Below are 16,131 nucleotides of genomic sequence, written 5' to 3'. Positions count from 1 at the left end.
AAGTGGATTCCATAGTAAAGCGCGACGTTATGCCGTATAGTCATGTGATACAGTGAGGGGGAGACACGGACGAGCGATGGCATTCAACTGAGCAGCGAGGAGCAGGAACGGGGAGGGAGACGAAGGTCCACAAACGTGAGCGCTCATTGTACAAGAACGAAACAGTAACAAAAACAACCGCAACAACAAACGCGGGGAGAAGCCCCACATAAGTGCCAAGCGAACGCGAGCCTGGTCGGGGAGCTGAGATGCGGGGTAGAATGAAGGGGAACAACAGCCAGGTGTATTGGTTGAGGGCTTTCAAGGTGATCTGTGCTTTCTGTGCAGTTTTTCCCTCAGCTTCCACCATTTTTCCGAATAGAAATAAATACCAAAATACAGGGCAGGGAAGGACGGAGGCGGAAGGATTGAAAACAAATAACTATAGAGGAGGGGGACGACACCCCCGAAACTCTCTCTCTCTCTCTAGCTGAGGCGCCGGACGCCCAAATTGCGTTGTACCAGATGTACCCCAAGAAAGAATTTTTGCATTAAGACAGTTTTCTTTTTCACAGCGTTGAGATTGTTCAAGAGAGTAAAGACTGCGTCACACGCGAATCTGTACGATCTGTGTTATGCGTGTGACGTTTATATGATTTTGGTAGCTGGAAGTGAAAGCGGAACAGTTGTCAAGCGCACCTATTGTTCCACTCCATTGGCAGAAGAGGCGCCATACGCAAAAGTTGCGTCCCGCCGGGAGGAGTTTTGCGTCAATCGTCATTGCCCTGCATGCGTAACTATGACTGAGTTGAAAATTTGTAAGTGGATAATTATGCTAATTGGAATAGTCCATGAATACGACCGTTTCTATTTCCAGTATGAACAACCCACTGTGGTGGCTCAGTTATGCATTCGACTGATGAGCCCTGATGATCATGGAAACATTAACTGAAACCCAATAATTGGAAACTGATGAGGCGGTCGTTGATCCCAGGACTTAGGATAAAATCCCGGCCGCAGCGGCCGCGTTTCGATGGAGGTGAAAAGCAAAAGACAGCCGTGCGATGTGAGCCCACGCCAAAGAACCCCAAGCTGTTGAAACTAACCCGGAGTCCTCCACTACGGTGCCTCTTTCTCTCCTTCTTTGTCCCTTCCCTCACGGCGCGGTTGAGGCATCCATCGAAAGTTCTGTTCTTTCCTCATAACCAGTAATTACAGCCATGCACGCTAACCGCACTGACTTGAAAAGAATTCATTGATTTCAGTTAACTGGTATTATCCTCTCATTTCATGTCTCGCCTGATTCCATAACCTACGTGCAAAAAGGGGCTTTCGTACTACTAATTCTTCCCTTGTTTGTTTTTTAAATACTGAATGCCTAATTTTAAACACCTTGTAAACAGGGTAACCCAGTGAACAGGGGAACAGTTTGTAAGCATGGTGTTCAAAATTTAACTCCCAGTTTGTTTTAAATACAAACAAACAAAAGCATTAAGGAAACATATGGAAGCCGACCAGGTAGCCCATGCAATGTGGCTCATTTTGCATTTGCATCAGTAATGACAACCTGTTGAATTCCGAATTTACATGCATAGAGGAAATATTGCCTGTAATCAGAGCTTTTGTTTACTGCGCACGTTCAGTGCAGTGCTTGGCTAGAATAAAAGGTGGTGGCCGGTCGTAAATGGCGGCATATACCTGTGTCCCGTGCATTATTTTTTATTGCTATTCCGAAGCTACTGACCCCCAGAGCTAAGTAAAGCAGCTTGGTTTGGTTGCATGTTTATGGGGCTTAATGTCCCAAAGCGACTCAGGCTATGAGGGACGCCGTAGCGGTGGACTGCAAATAATTTAGACTACCTGGATTTTGTTTAACGTGCACTTACTTCGCACAACACACAGGTCTCTAGCATTTCGCCTCCATCGAAATGCGACCGCCGCGGCCGGGATCGAACCCGCGTCTTTCGGGTCAGCAGAGCCAACGCGGTGGCACTAAAGCAGCTTGGGGTTAGTCATTTCCAAACAAAATTATTTCAGTCCTGAAAATGCTACCTCTATGAGCTTATTTGGTCGACCGCCACCGCAATTGCTATCGGGGCAAAAATAAAAGCTCTGGGCGCCTTGACTTTTCCTTCTCCCAAAATTCCAATATATTTGACTCTTCGCTTCGCTTGAAAGGTATCGAGAAGGATAGACTTTTCGAATTTCAGCGAACGTTCACTCGCTGCTAGGAGGCACTCTTCTTTATTTTTTTTATCCATCATGGAACGCCTCGAGTTTTTCTTCAGCACGTCAACTTGTTGCGAGAGACTCTGATCTGCCTGTGAACACACCTGATCGCCTCCGGTGATCCCACAAATCCTTTATTATGCACTGCCAGCAGGGGCATCTGCTTCATTCAGATGTTGGTGAGTTGCGACACCACGCGGGTTCCTGAGCATCCGCAGGGACATCTCCGCAGGGGGATGATGGTGAGCAGAAGGAGTGTACGATGGGGGGCTAGTTGGTAATCCATGAACTAAGAACGAAAACCGCGCAAAGGACGATACACAGGGAAGAATTAGACAGGACGAGCGCGGACTTGCAACTGTTTATTGAAACACATCTTCCTTCCATCACCAACCCTACGCATGCGCAACAAGCAATCTCTATCTAATCGAGTTCAGGAACTTCAGTTCCTTCTTGTACAAATGGACCGAAGCCTCGCTTACACACTTTTCGGGCCCATATCTGTCAATCTGCCAGGCTTCGATGACCTCACGGGTTTTCTGGTCTTTTGCCCTTCCGATTATCTTTGTGCGCTCAAAGAGTGGCGTGCATTTATTGTCACACGAAAGACAGTGTTTTGGCAAATGCATGCCGCTGTGAGAGCCCAACGAATTTTTATGTTCTTGTAGGCGCTTATTAATGCAGCGTCCCGTTTGCCCAACGTAAACTGAGCCGCAACTAAGCGGGATTTCGTACACTACTCCCATTCTACAGGACACAAACTTGATTTTGTGGTTAACACCACAGCCTGCTTTTGTTCTTGATTCATTGTTAGTTAGCGCGCACAAACGGGACAGCTTACAAGGCGCCGAAAAGAAGATTTCCACACCGAATTTCCCTGCCACTCTCTTCAGGCCATGCGAGGTCTTATGTACATAGGGCAGTACTTCAAACTTCCGCCTCTCACGAATGACAGGTTCTCGAGCACTAGAAGTTGGGACGAGGGTTTTCAACAGAGACCCGGCAGCGGCCTGCAGAAGCGACGAGGGAAACCCAGCAGAACTTAGGCGTGCAACTTGAGCGGAAAAGCTGAGTGAAATCTTGTGAAAACAGGACTTAAATAACGATGACCTCAAGCAGGATGAAGCAATTCCTCTCTTAATAAGCTTGGAGTGACAGGAGTCATAGGGTAAAAGGGCCTTTTTTGTTCTAGGCATGTACATCCAACACAAGTGGTCCGGTTCACTGAAAAACAATCTCAAGTCCAAGAACTGTAAGCAAGAGTTCTCAGGCAATTCTACAGTAAAATTCAAACTGGAAGCCTTGGATTTAAAAGACGATAAAACTTCATTAGTGACCTCTTGTGGGTTGTCATTGGGATTCATTTTTAAGAGTATTAAAAAATCGTCCACGTATCGGAAAACTCGCGCGATGCGGTCGTCAGTTAGCGCCTGTGAGAGTGAACAGTCAACTTCCGCTAAATATATTTCAGTGAGAACTGGTGCCACACTCGACCCTATACAAATGCCTCGTTTTTGCACATAGAATTTATCCTCAACGATAGTGAGTTTTGAGGATAAATTCTATGTGCAAAAACGAGGCATTTGTATAGGGTCGAGTGTGGCACCAGTTCTCACTGAAATATATTTAGCGGAAGTTGACTGTTCACTCTCACAGGCGCTAACTGACGACCGCATCGCGCGAGTTTTCCGATACGTGGACGATTTTTTAATACTCTTAAAAATGAATCCCAATGACAACCCACAAGAGGTCACTAATGAAGTTTTATCGTCTTTTAAATCCAAGGCTTCCAGTTTGAATTTTACTGTAGAATTGCCTGAGAACTCTTGCTTACAGTTCTTGGACTTGAGATTGTTTTTCAGTGAACCGGACCACTTGTGTTGGATGTACATGCCTAGAACAAAAAAGGCCCTTTTACCCTATGACTCCTGTCACTCCAAGCTTATTAAGAGAGGAATTGCTTCATCCTGCTTGAGGTCATCGTTATTTAAGTCCTGTTTTCACAAGATTTCACTCAGCTTTTCCGCTCAAGTTGCACGCCTAAGTTCTGCTGGGTTTCCCTCGTCGCTTCTGCAGGCCGCTGCCGGGTCTCTGTTGAAAACCCTCGTCCCAACTTCTAGTGCTCGAGAACCTGTCATTCGTGAGAGGCGGAAGTTTGAAGTACTGCCCTATGTACATAAGACCTCGCATGGCCTGAAGAGAGTGGCAGGGAAATTCGGTGTGGAAATCTTCTTTTCGGCGCCTTGTAAGCTGTCCCGTTTGTGCGCGCTAACTAACAATGAATCAAGAACAAAAGCAGGCTGTGGTGTTAACCACAAAATCAAGTTTGTGTCCTGTAGAATGGGAGTAGTGTACGAAATCCCGCTTAGTTGCGGCTCAGTTTACGTTGGGCAAACGGGACGCTGCATTAATAAGCGCCTACAAGAACATAAAAATTCGTTGGGCTCTCACAGCGGCATGCATTTGCCAAAACACTGTCTTTCGTGTGACAATAAATGCACGCCACTCTTTGAGCGCACAAAGATAATCGGAAGGGCAAAAGACCAGAAAACCCGTGAGGTCATCGAAGCCTGGCAGATTGACAGATATGGGCCCGAAAAGTGTGTAAGCGAGGCTTCGGTCCATTTGTACAAGAAGGAACTGAAGTTCCTGAACTCGATTAGATAGAGATTGCTTGTTGCGCATGCGTAGGGTTGGTGATGGAAGGAAGATGTGTTTCAATAAACAGTTGCAAGTCCGCGCTCGTCCTGTCTAATTCTTCCCTGTGTATCGTCCTTTGCGCGGTTTTCGTTCTTAGTTGATGGTGAGCAGTGCGCCACCACGGACCCGAGCACCCGTACATGGCATCACCGTGCCCGGGGAAAAGGGGATCCTGGTGGTTGAGCCGATGCCGAGTGTTTGGACCTTTAAGGCCACACAACACTTTGGCCCCAGCTTCCTGTAGACGGCACCTCCGGCCTGACCCGACTAGAGTCACTTGTCCAGTGACTCTAGACCCGACCGGGGGAAATCGGCAGGCGCGCCTTTTCCAGTCCTCCTCTCCATGCGAGTATGTTTTTGCAGGTTAGTTGGTGCCTAAGCATTCTGAGTTTTTTGCGCAAAAGTGGCGGTTATTCCGTACATTCACGGAATCTCGCATAATATTAAGAAGATCGGTGCTAGGGCTGGTGTTAGAGTGGTTTTTAACGCTCCTGAAAAACTCTCCAGGATATGCAAGAGAGTGAATGCGGAGGATGCGGCCGTCGCTCGTTCGAAGCGGCACCAGCAGCGATTCGTGGCCTGTAAAAAGAGCGTTGTGTACTCGATACCACTTGCCTGTGGTAAGCAGTACATTGGCCAAACTGGCAGGTGCCTTAATGAAAAGCTGAGGGAGCACGCAAGAGATGTCAAGAACAAGTCAGGTAGCAAAATGATTGACCATATTCGGAATTGCCGCAACTGCACTCCCGCGCTCGAAAAAACGTCAGTACTGCGCCGGTGCAAGACACAACTTGGAAGAGAGATAATTGAGGCTAATGAGATAGGAAAATCGGGTAACTCGTGTGTCAGCAATCCTTCAATTTTGCTCTCAAAAAAAGAAATCAGTTATCTTGCGCAGAATTAGAGCTCAAAACATGCATTCACTCGTGCGATGATGGGATCTGTGCTGATCTGATATATATGCATGCGAAGTCTCTTCTTTCCCTCTTCTTGTTTGATAAGAGCAGCTGCTGTATTTAAGCAAATGTTCCGTTAATAAACACCTGAGTTGTTAGTAAGCGCTTGTCCTGTCTACCTCGTTTCTTTTGTGTCGTGTCTTTTGCGCAAAAAACCCAGAATGCTCCTCTCCATCTTTTACTTTCCTATCTCTTTCCCACAACTCTCCTATCTCCTACTCACTTCTTGGTTCTTCTTTTTTTTCCCTGGTGGCGTGGGTTAACCTTGTGTGGCCAACTACCCTGAGTTGAGTCATATTAGGTTATAGGTGGGGTGTACAGCTGGCGTGGGCAGGACTTGCTTGCAAGTACCTGTCCCGTCCCCTCGTTGGGTTCTGTGGTGGCCGGCTGGCACCGTGGCCGAACAATAAACATATTTTATGGCTCCCCCTTCCCAAAAAAATGATCGCCCTCAAAAAAGAGTGCGGACCTATGTGACAGCACAGTACATCCAGAAATCTAAAGAAACTTTCGCCAAATTCCATGTTCTCCACAGCGAGATAAAGCTGCCCGAACGATATCTCCGTTCTTGGTATCAAAAAGCCTGACCGATGCCTTGGGCACGGGTTACAAGCTAAAAAAAACGCCTAGTCGCGACCTCCTTCTGGACCTTAAAGACAATGTACAACTTTCCAAGCTGGAAAACAGTGGACCAGTACCTCCTTCCTACGCCGGGGCCGTCATTGATCCAGGTACTGCCACGACCCCGGAGAGGAATGATTTTCCTACCCTCGCGGAAGCACGAGACAGGGACGAGGGACCGAGGGCTCCCACAAGACTCTTCTGTCGAACGCCCCTAACGGAAAAAAAAAAAAAAACAGATATTCGGCCAACACCAACCCTGTACGGGGGAAGCGCAATGGATGCCATATTTCCAGCAATATCCTACTCCGCTCGAGGCCCATCTGATTCATCGCAACAGCTACCTTCCCCCACGGTGGGCAACAATCTGGAATACTCTGCAACGCCAAAATCTCGACTAAAGAAGAACTCAAGCGAAGCAAAGAAGCCCACATCGGATGCTCCAGCGACAACCTGAAGTTCAGCCGCCGGTGCATTGGTGGCTCCAAAAACATCCTCAACCCCTCCGGCTGGACACCAGCAGACATCACCCGTGGGAAACAACCGTGCACGGAGAGCCTTACCACACCGAAAGCAAGGTATGACTTGCCTGAGGCGACGTTGTGGCTCAGCCCAGCGGCTGAAACAGGAATGGGCTGGCCGAGCTCACCCGCCTACTGCTTCCCCCTCAACTGATGCCATACACTCTCCAAATTTCTTAAAATTTAGAAAAATGATCGACAAACTGATCCGGCACGAGCTCCATATAAAGTCCCTTAAGATATAACTATAATCAAACACGGAACCCAAAGGCCTTTCTGTGTCTTTAACACCGTCGATGAATAACTTTTAGAAACCCCATAGATTAGCCTGCAGCCAGGAACTTCTTAACGCGTCCCTAAACCTTCTAAAAATAATTATAGATCATTGAGAAGAGATGCTGGCATCACTCAGTCGGGAGGAGAGGCGGACTCATCACAACGTCATGCTTTCAACAACAGAGCCTGACGAGCTTGAGGTCTTCCAGTCCAACAAAACTGCAGAAATCTGGGCTAAGAAGTGTAAGAAATTCTCGCGAGATAACATCCCTCTAGATAAAAAAAATAGGGCCTACCGCGGCATCACAACCAAGTAACAATGTACGTCAACGCAGCCTTACCCTTCAGAACAGAGGAAATTATCTAACCATTTTAAACATTAGGCAGGTTAGAAGTCAAAGAAAACAACATTAACCTCTCAAAGGCACCACTAAGCAAAGAAGAAAAATTCGTACTGTCACGAGGCTTGAAATTTTGCCCAATACGAGCCGATATGACGAATACCAATTATTGAAGGATCTCGACAATTTTTCTCGAACCCTCAGACTCCGGGAACACTTTGCGAACAAACCAAATCAAACTTATAACCCTTTCCCCACGTCTCAGGTACAGTGGGCACCGAAGTCCGGCAGGGATAAGTATCTCGACATGTATATAAAAGCAATACAACGAGATATCCTTCACGCCTTCGAGAGCCATAAACCTGGGCCGCCCAATCTTTCATGAAAAGAATGCAATGCCCTCAGAGTCACTCAGCGAACGAACGGAACCCGCCGACAAGGGAGGTGGCACAGTAATCTTAGACAAAGAAAATTACATTCGGGAGGGATATCGGCAGTTCAACGACAAATTTTTATAGGCGACTCCCATCTGATTCCACCACCGAACACCAACAAATCGCAGCAAAAACGTTAAAACAGCTCACCGATGAAGGCGAAATACCTGCACGAGTAAATAAGGCGTTGACGGCAATAAATCCGCCTCCAGGGCGCTTCTACATGCTCCCAAAAATACGCAAAGAAAACCATTCTGGTCGGCCGATAGTTTCTGGCATCGGCACACTGACAGAACCGATCTCAAGCTATATTCATTCCCTCATCAAACATATCCCTCCAAAATATACATCTTAAATACGTGATACTAATCATTTCTTAGAGAATTATCTGAATTTACTCCTTCAAAAGGCGCTCTCTTAGTTACCCTTGACGTGGTTTCGCTGTACACTAACATACCGCATGATGACGGAATCCGAGCTCTTGTTCCGTCCTATGAACAATACAAAGCTCGAGACTCGCCTAGCCAAAGCACCATAGTGGCACTTACAAATCTCGTCCTCAAATTCAACTCATTCGAATCAACAACTCTTATTATTTACTAACGAGTGGTACAGCTATGGGCACAAAAATGGCACCAAATTATGTCAACATATTCATGCATAGCACTGAATCCCAATTTCTTCATATCTGATAAAACCGGCTTTCTACAAACGCTTCTTAAATGATATATTCATGATATGGACAGAAACCGAGGACCAACTCACCCAATTTATTACCTCCATCAACAACGTACATCCAAACATTAGCTTCACCCGCACGTACTCCGCCAATCAGGTTAGCTTTCTCGACGTATTAATTCGAATAGAGGAGGGTACCTTAATCACCAGTGTGAACAGAAAACCAACTGACCGGCAGCAGTACCTTCATTTCAATAGATGTCGCCCACGCCACTGCAAAACTTCAATTCCATATTCCCAGGCCACCAGGTTCAAACGAATGTGCTCACGTTCGGAGGACTTTGTGGAAAATTCTGATGGTATTCGGGCGGTTCTGCAACATCAACGCTATCCGCCCTCTATTATTGATGACGCCATTAGAAAGGCTGGCACAATAAATCGTAATGAACTCTTTAATGAGCCTGGGTCAGCAACCCCAAACGACCAGCGCTTAACTTTGGCAAGTAGCCTTCCGAACATCAACAAAATTTTAAGAAAACACTTCAACGTCATCGAGCAAAGTGATCGGCTCTCCAAAATTTTCCAAACAGTTCCGCGGGTTACGTACAAGCAAACAAAAAATGTACAAAATTGGGTAGTCCACTCTGCTATCAGTGGATGAAAGTATGCAGGCTGCCTACCTTGCGGAAAGAATCGGTGTCAAGTTTGCAAGTACATGCAGACAACGCTAGCTCATAGCACACATTCCAACTTCAAGCTCTCCATTCGTGGAAATTTGAATTGTGGCAGTAGCAACGTTGTGTACATGCTTGAGTGTAGCAGGTGTCAAATGCAATACATGGTTCAAACTGAGAATTCATTCCGAATTAGATTTATTAACCATCGCGCTCACGCGAAATCCCTTCCTGACCTCCCTCTGTCGAAGCACCTTAGCCAAAAAAATCACGAGTTCGACAAGCTGAGGGTTACGCTACTACAGAGCGGTTTTCACAGCTCCCGTGAGCGGGAGAAACGGCAGTAATATTTTATTTTTAAATTTAATATACTCCAGGCCAGGATAAATGAAAACCTCGGCATCCTGTCCGCCCTTCAGAGGCCAGAGACCTGATGAAATTCCGCCCCCGCATCGCGGCGCCAACACTTCCCCCAACAAATACCATTCACCTCACTTTCTCGAAGCAACAGCCTCCATACGCAAAAGAAAGCCACCTGCCTGCGTCGCCTCAGGTCATGCCAAATTACGTGCCTGTACGTGCCGGCTTTCGCCTCTCTTTTTTTCCTCCTTTTCACCTGACCAGTCGAGGACGGAAAGTTGGGGCCCAAACCCACCGCGTTCTTTTTTTTTCCCCTCCTGGTCCGGCCACAAGGGAACATAGCTGTCCAAACTTGGCCAACGGGGCTTTTTTCATGTATATTTTTCTCTCCTGCTTTCAACCCCTATCCCCCCCCCCCCGCTTTTCTTCCTTCTCTTCCCCCTCTTTCTTGCCCCAACCGTTTTAAACCCATGTGCAATACCTTCATACTCAGTCCTTATGAAAGTCAGCTTCTGGCTGAAACGTCGGCCTAATAAATGTTTCGATACGAAGCGATGTTCTCCTTTTACTGAACTTATAAACAGCAGTCGAGAAAGTTTTTCTTCGCGATATATATATATATATATATATATATATATATATATATATATATATATATATATATATATATATATATATATATATATATATATATATATATATATATATATATATATATGGCCGCCGCGGTTATGGCCGTGGTGGTCGAATTTGCGCGTGTACGTGCGATATCACACAGCCTGAGTCGCTTTGGGACGTTAAACTCAGGGGATTTTTTTAAGCATGAAATGCTTTTAGCTCCAGTTGTCGGCAGTGTGGTGACGTCACGCCGAGACCGAGAGCCAACATCCGGGCACTGAATTCCACTCATGAGGACATCCGGTCAACGTACGAGATTTAACGAGACTCATACGTGATCTGTTAGGGGCTTTGAGAGAGGGCCGCTTAGAGCAAGAGGGGAGCTCCAGGGCGAGGTGGGCCTTGGGGCTGAAAAAATTCTTCCGCGCCGTCCCCAAGGATGGCGCTGCGGTCCCACACTCACGCATGTAAAAGACTGGCCGCTGCGCCTTCACGCCACAGCGGAAGACTGTTCGCCCCTGCCGACAACGCCATGATTATGCGGCCGCTCCCGAAAGCGACAAGGCCACCACGGTTCGCGGCTGCCTGCCTAAGCCCGCAGTACTGCAGGCGATCGCTTCGACGCAGCCAGAAGAGTGTGGTGTGGTGTGGTGTGTTGACAACTAGACCCATTTTAAGATTTTGGCTAGTACCATCTACAACCCATGTGTTATGCCCGTAAACATTTTATGCTTACTCTACTCTCGGTTACGGGAGAGGCAGAGATTTTTTTTAAATTTATTTTGTGCTTTTGTTCGATTTAGAATATTACTGAATATGTTAGCGCTTAAAGCTAATTGATTAGAAAAGCATAAGAAAAAACAACCACATGCCGCCGGTGGGATCCGAACCCACGACCTCCGAATTACGCGTCTAGTGCTCTACCGCTGAGCTGCGGCGACGGCTGTCAAATCTTCTGCTTTCGGGGGTATTTATGTTTGCAATTCACCTAACCTTGAGAGTGTTCATCAGCGCCTTACCGCTGATGTGACGTAGAACGTCATCGAACGGCGAGGGTGGAAGCTGTGGGAGAACCCTATGCTTCCTATGGCGTCAAGGCTGCCAGAACCGAGGCCCTCGCTAAGCTATATATATATATATATATATATATATATATATATATATATATATATATATATATATATATATATATATATATATATATATATATATATATATGTTGATAGCGAAGTATACGCTTCGTTAAAGGAAACATTTATTCGACTCGACCCTGTTCTGTACCCACCCCTATAAAAGGGGATGCATTAACAAAGTAAAATCACTCCTGAAGAAGATCGGTCTTCCGGTCGAAACGTCGAGTCGAATAAATATGTTTCCTTTAACGAAGCGTATACTTCGCTATATATTCTTGTAAGCAGTCAAGTATTTCATACTATCGCATCCCATATATATATATATATATATATATATATATATATATATATATATATATATATACATAGGTTGCGATAGCATGAAGTACTTGACTGCTTAAAACAGCATATAACGAAGTATGCGCTTCATTAAAGGAAACAACTATTTTAACTCGAAGTTTCGATCGCACGACCGATCTCTTGAAAAAGATATGTAGACAGTTTACAGAGCGCAGTTACCTTTGTACTCGACAGATGGCGCCACTAGGAGGTCCACCACTTCTGGCCTTCGCAGCCGGCTTTAGCAGCACCGGCGCGCAGTGCGAAACGCTGCTGCGCAGCTTGTGTACGAACGTGAAGTGACTCTTAACCCAGCTGTGATACGAATATCATGCGCATTATTGAATTAATTTACCTGCAAATGAATTTTGCTGTTTGTTGAATTAATATCTAGAGCTAATATCCGTGTGGTGCAGTGTCGAAAAATAGACGCGCTTGTTACATAAAGGAAACCGCTACACAATTGGTGTCGTTCTTGGATTAGCTGTCTTGCCAGTTCATGCTGCTTCCAAGCAGAACAGAACGTTAATGTGTTGTTCCACGGAAAAATAAACATAACACAAACGCCGCGAGCCAGTTTACTTCAGCGCCAGCATTAGCTGCGGGAATAGCAGAACATCAGTACATGCCTGTCACGTTTCTCACCGTTGACAAACACTGATCCAATACATCGAATGATCGGTGCTTCCTTGGCGTCGGCACAGTGCTCACTAAAAAAAAGTGTCATCGTACTTGACACTAGCGCGGCGGAAGCGGCAACTGAGCTTTTGTAAAAGTCCGCAAAGAAGGCGCTTCGACATGCAATTCTGTCGCCCAGTGCAAATCTCTACAGAAGTGCGCTAATGCATGGGACAGCGGGGAAATTTATCATGACCAGACATTGCATATTTTCGCTTATTTCGGCTGGCTACATCTGCGGGGCTGAACTCCGGAGCTGTTTTCAGTTTTACTTAGCGAGGGAGCATATGGTTGAAGGTCGCCGAGCTTCTGAAAGAGTCCTCGAAGAACATCCATACTCTTTCTTTGGAAGCCGGAATGTTAACGGAGGATAAAGTAAATATCTGAATAATCGGTCGGCGATCGCACGCACGCGGTCGTTTGGTTGTAGGTCGCGTGCAGTGCTGAGCAGCGAACATTCTTGATAGCGGTGAACAAATATCCCTCCCTTCGGCAAAAATATCGAGCTCTAAAACGCAAGCTTTAAGGCATTGGCCCGCTTTTAATCGGCAGTTACACAAGTTTTGCAGTCCACCAATAGTGTTAGAAGGTGAACTGTCTGAATAAATATGAACGCGCAGGTAGCTGACCGCGGTCTGTTGGCACACTCGAGCCGATGCGGGCAGTCTAAAAGGGACGAGTAAATAATTTGGTTGAAGCAAACATTTTTTCAGCACCAACACGTTCTGTGCGGACTCACACTAAGATTTTGTGCCATCCAGCAGCTCGTTATCCACAGTGAGAGGCGGAGAAGCGTCTTGCAGCCGGGCACCAGCGCGCCGGCAGCCGTCGAAACGAGAAGGCCCGAAGGCCGGCGATGGCGGAATGGTCACGTGACCAAATATGGCGGCGCTCATGCTCGCGCGTTGTAAAGCGTCTATAGTTTCGGTTTTGTTCCGGTTCCAGGAAAAATACCGGTTTGGTTCTGATTGATTTTGGTTTACTTCTGATTCGGGGTCTACACCATGCATAGTGCCCCGTCAGACGAAAAGCATTTGTTTGGAATGCTTGATATGAGCACAAAATCAACTCAACGGAAAGTGTGTTCTTTTGCCACATTACGGGTATCTTGGCGTGCGTTTGGCAGCAGCTCCAAGTGGATATGACGGAACTCATAAAATTAATCCCATGTGACGCTGACCAACTGATTTATTTCTTCTCCTGAGCAAAACATCCTTCTACTTTTATTCTTGTAAGACTGCCACCTTCTACGACAAACCTGTCGCAGAGAAGCCTGAAGGAAGAGAAAGATTGGCGGTTACTTCGAAACAGTGAGATTCGAATCAGAGAGACTACAACAGAGAAGGAAAGATCGTCTGTCTGAGGTTCGGCAACTTCTGAGGAAGGGTATGACAATACTGCTAAGCACAAGTACTGCCCGCAGTATACACAGCACTCTTGAGGTGGCAAAGCACACTTCGCACGTGGTTTCCTTGAGCAAAAATCGCAATCGACTTTCCATAAGTGAGCTTAATTGTTTGAACAGAACAATTTGAGGAATAAATTGCCTCTGAACTGTGTCAACATAGGTTGTTTCGTAGCACCGTCGCAATTCTGACTTGGCGTGGCAATCCATTCTGGTATATCCTGCGTCGGTGTCCTCTGTAGCCGGGCGCAACTCGAGAATGAAGCGCCAGACGCCTCTCAAAGGAGGCCTTCCAGCCAATGGCATCGACCAGTTATCATGACACCGCCGTTAATCCGATTAAGCCGCGGTTAAACCCCTTTCATCTTCCGAACACTGCGATGTCAGGCTAGCAGGTGCAAGGCGATTAACAGAAGCCATTAGCTGGAGGGCCTTCTTTGAGGGCCATTCCTCACTTCATTCTTGAGTTGTGTCCTACTATAGTCAGTTTTCATCGACGAAGTAGAAGGAGTTTTTGGTCCACAGCTCGAGCATATCGGTTGTTGTCGGCGCAAAGTTGCCTAATGCAGTCTCATCTTTCGCGTAAACCGCGCCCGATTTTTTTTTCTCAAGGCTCGCGTGCATTCGTCCTACACTTACAGAAACACTTTAATGTTGCAACTTCTTTGCTTCTCACAGCTTCGTAGTTGATATCTTGGTCATGAAACGGATTTATGAATAAAATTCGTTTCAGTGTTTAAGAAGTGCCAAACATTTCAACTTACCAGTGTGTCGCAATAGTTACGGGCAAAGACTAATTGAATTCAGTGGAGTTTTGATTTGGAATGGTATACCTGACGATATTAAACTGAAAAGAAACTTTGTGCAATCTTTGAAAACGTTCCTCATGAATATGTAAAGTTATGGTGTATTGTTTTTCTTTTTGTGAGGATGTGTGTATTGTGTGCGCTTGTTCTTGTTTATCTCTAAATTGTTGAGAATGTGACTTTTCTTTATGAATGCATGAGTCGTCTTCGCGTGCCGCATTTAAATTGTACGTTATTGAGATGGACCCGAAACTAGCTTCTGGCTATGGATCCTAGACCATTATGCGTACTGTACAGTTGTAAATGGATTTTTGTTTGAAATAAAAAATATCGGTTTCGCGTGGAAGCCAAACTGATGTCTGCGCAAAGTTGCCTAATGCTGTCTCATCCCTCGAGCAAAGCGGCTGTTCTTTTTTTCATAAGGCTCGCGGGCATTCATCCTACGTTTACACAAACACTTTAATGTAGTAACCTCGTTGCTTCTCGCACATTTCTAGTTGTTATCTTGGTCATGAATCTAGTTAATGAACAAAATTAGTTTAAGTTTTAGTTTAACACTCCGAATAGCCAGCAATTGGTTCTATTCGTGGAAAACCTTCCATCTATTTTCTGCGGCTCGTATTTTTCAGGCAAAACTTGTACGTGTTTACGTAATATACTTTTATCCCACTCACACCTTTATGTAGTCGGCAAAAGTAACGGATATTAAAGACAGCAATCAGTAGCAAACGTAGAGCGATACAACGCGGGAGGAGATTGCGGGGATAACTGTGAGTCCTTAACTCCAAACATTTTTTGATGCTAGTGGCGCGAAAAGCCTAGCCGCTATCTATGATCGCTCCGGTACTATGTGCTGCGGCGCACCGTACGTGCGCTATCCGGCACATTCACGTGACCACAGAAGTTCTCGCGTACCGTACCACGCTACAACTGCCATCACCGCGCCGGTCACTTCGTATACGCGCGTGGTACTGGGCACCTGCTTACGGACTTTATTCTGGTCGCTACGGTCGAATTTCGATGGAGGCGAAATGCAAAAGCACTATTGTGTAGTGACGTTTGGGCGCAACGTGTAAAACCTGCGATGGTCCAAAATTAATGCGCAGCCCTCCATTACGACTCATAGTCGCATGTAGCTTTGAAGCGTTCAAATCAGCTCACTTGATTTCAAATCTTCCTTGCTTCTGGCGCACAACTCCTGCAGGGTGCGTGCAGCGGGCCTAGGCAACAGCTTTTCACATGCGTAAACCGGTATGTAGGCGGTTTTTAGAGACGCTATATCTGTGTTTGTCAGCTGCACACTGAAAACTGACCTAAGACAGTGCCACTTACGTTCGAGTCGCAACGCTAGCAGGAAACAAGCATCTGTATATGAACTTCAGG

Source organism: Amblyomma mixtum, chromosome 3, assembly GCF_055824585.1.
Source record: "Amblyomma mixtum isolate Tamu chromosome 3, ASM5582458v1, whole genome shotgun sequence".
Classification (NCBI taxonomy): Eukaryota; Metazoa; Arthropoda; class Arachnida; order Ixodida; family Ixodidae; genus Amblyomma; species Amblyomma mixtum.
The sequence above is the reverse complement of the archived record's forward strand: the minus strand, read 5'-3'. Positions refer to the sequence as shown.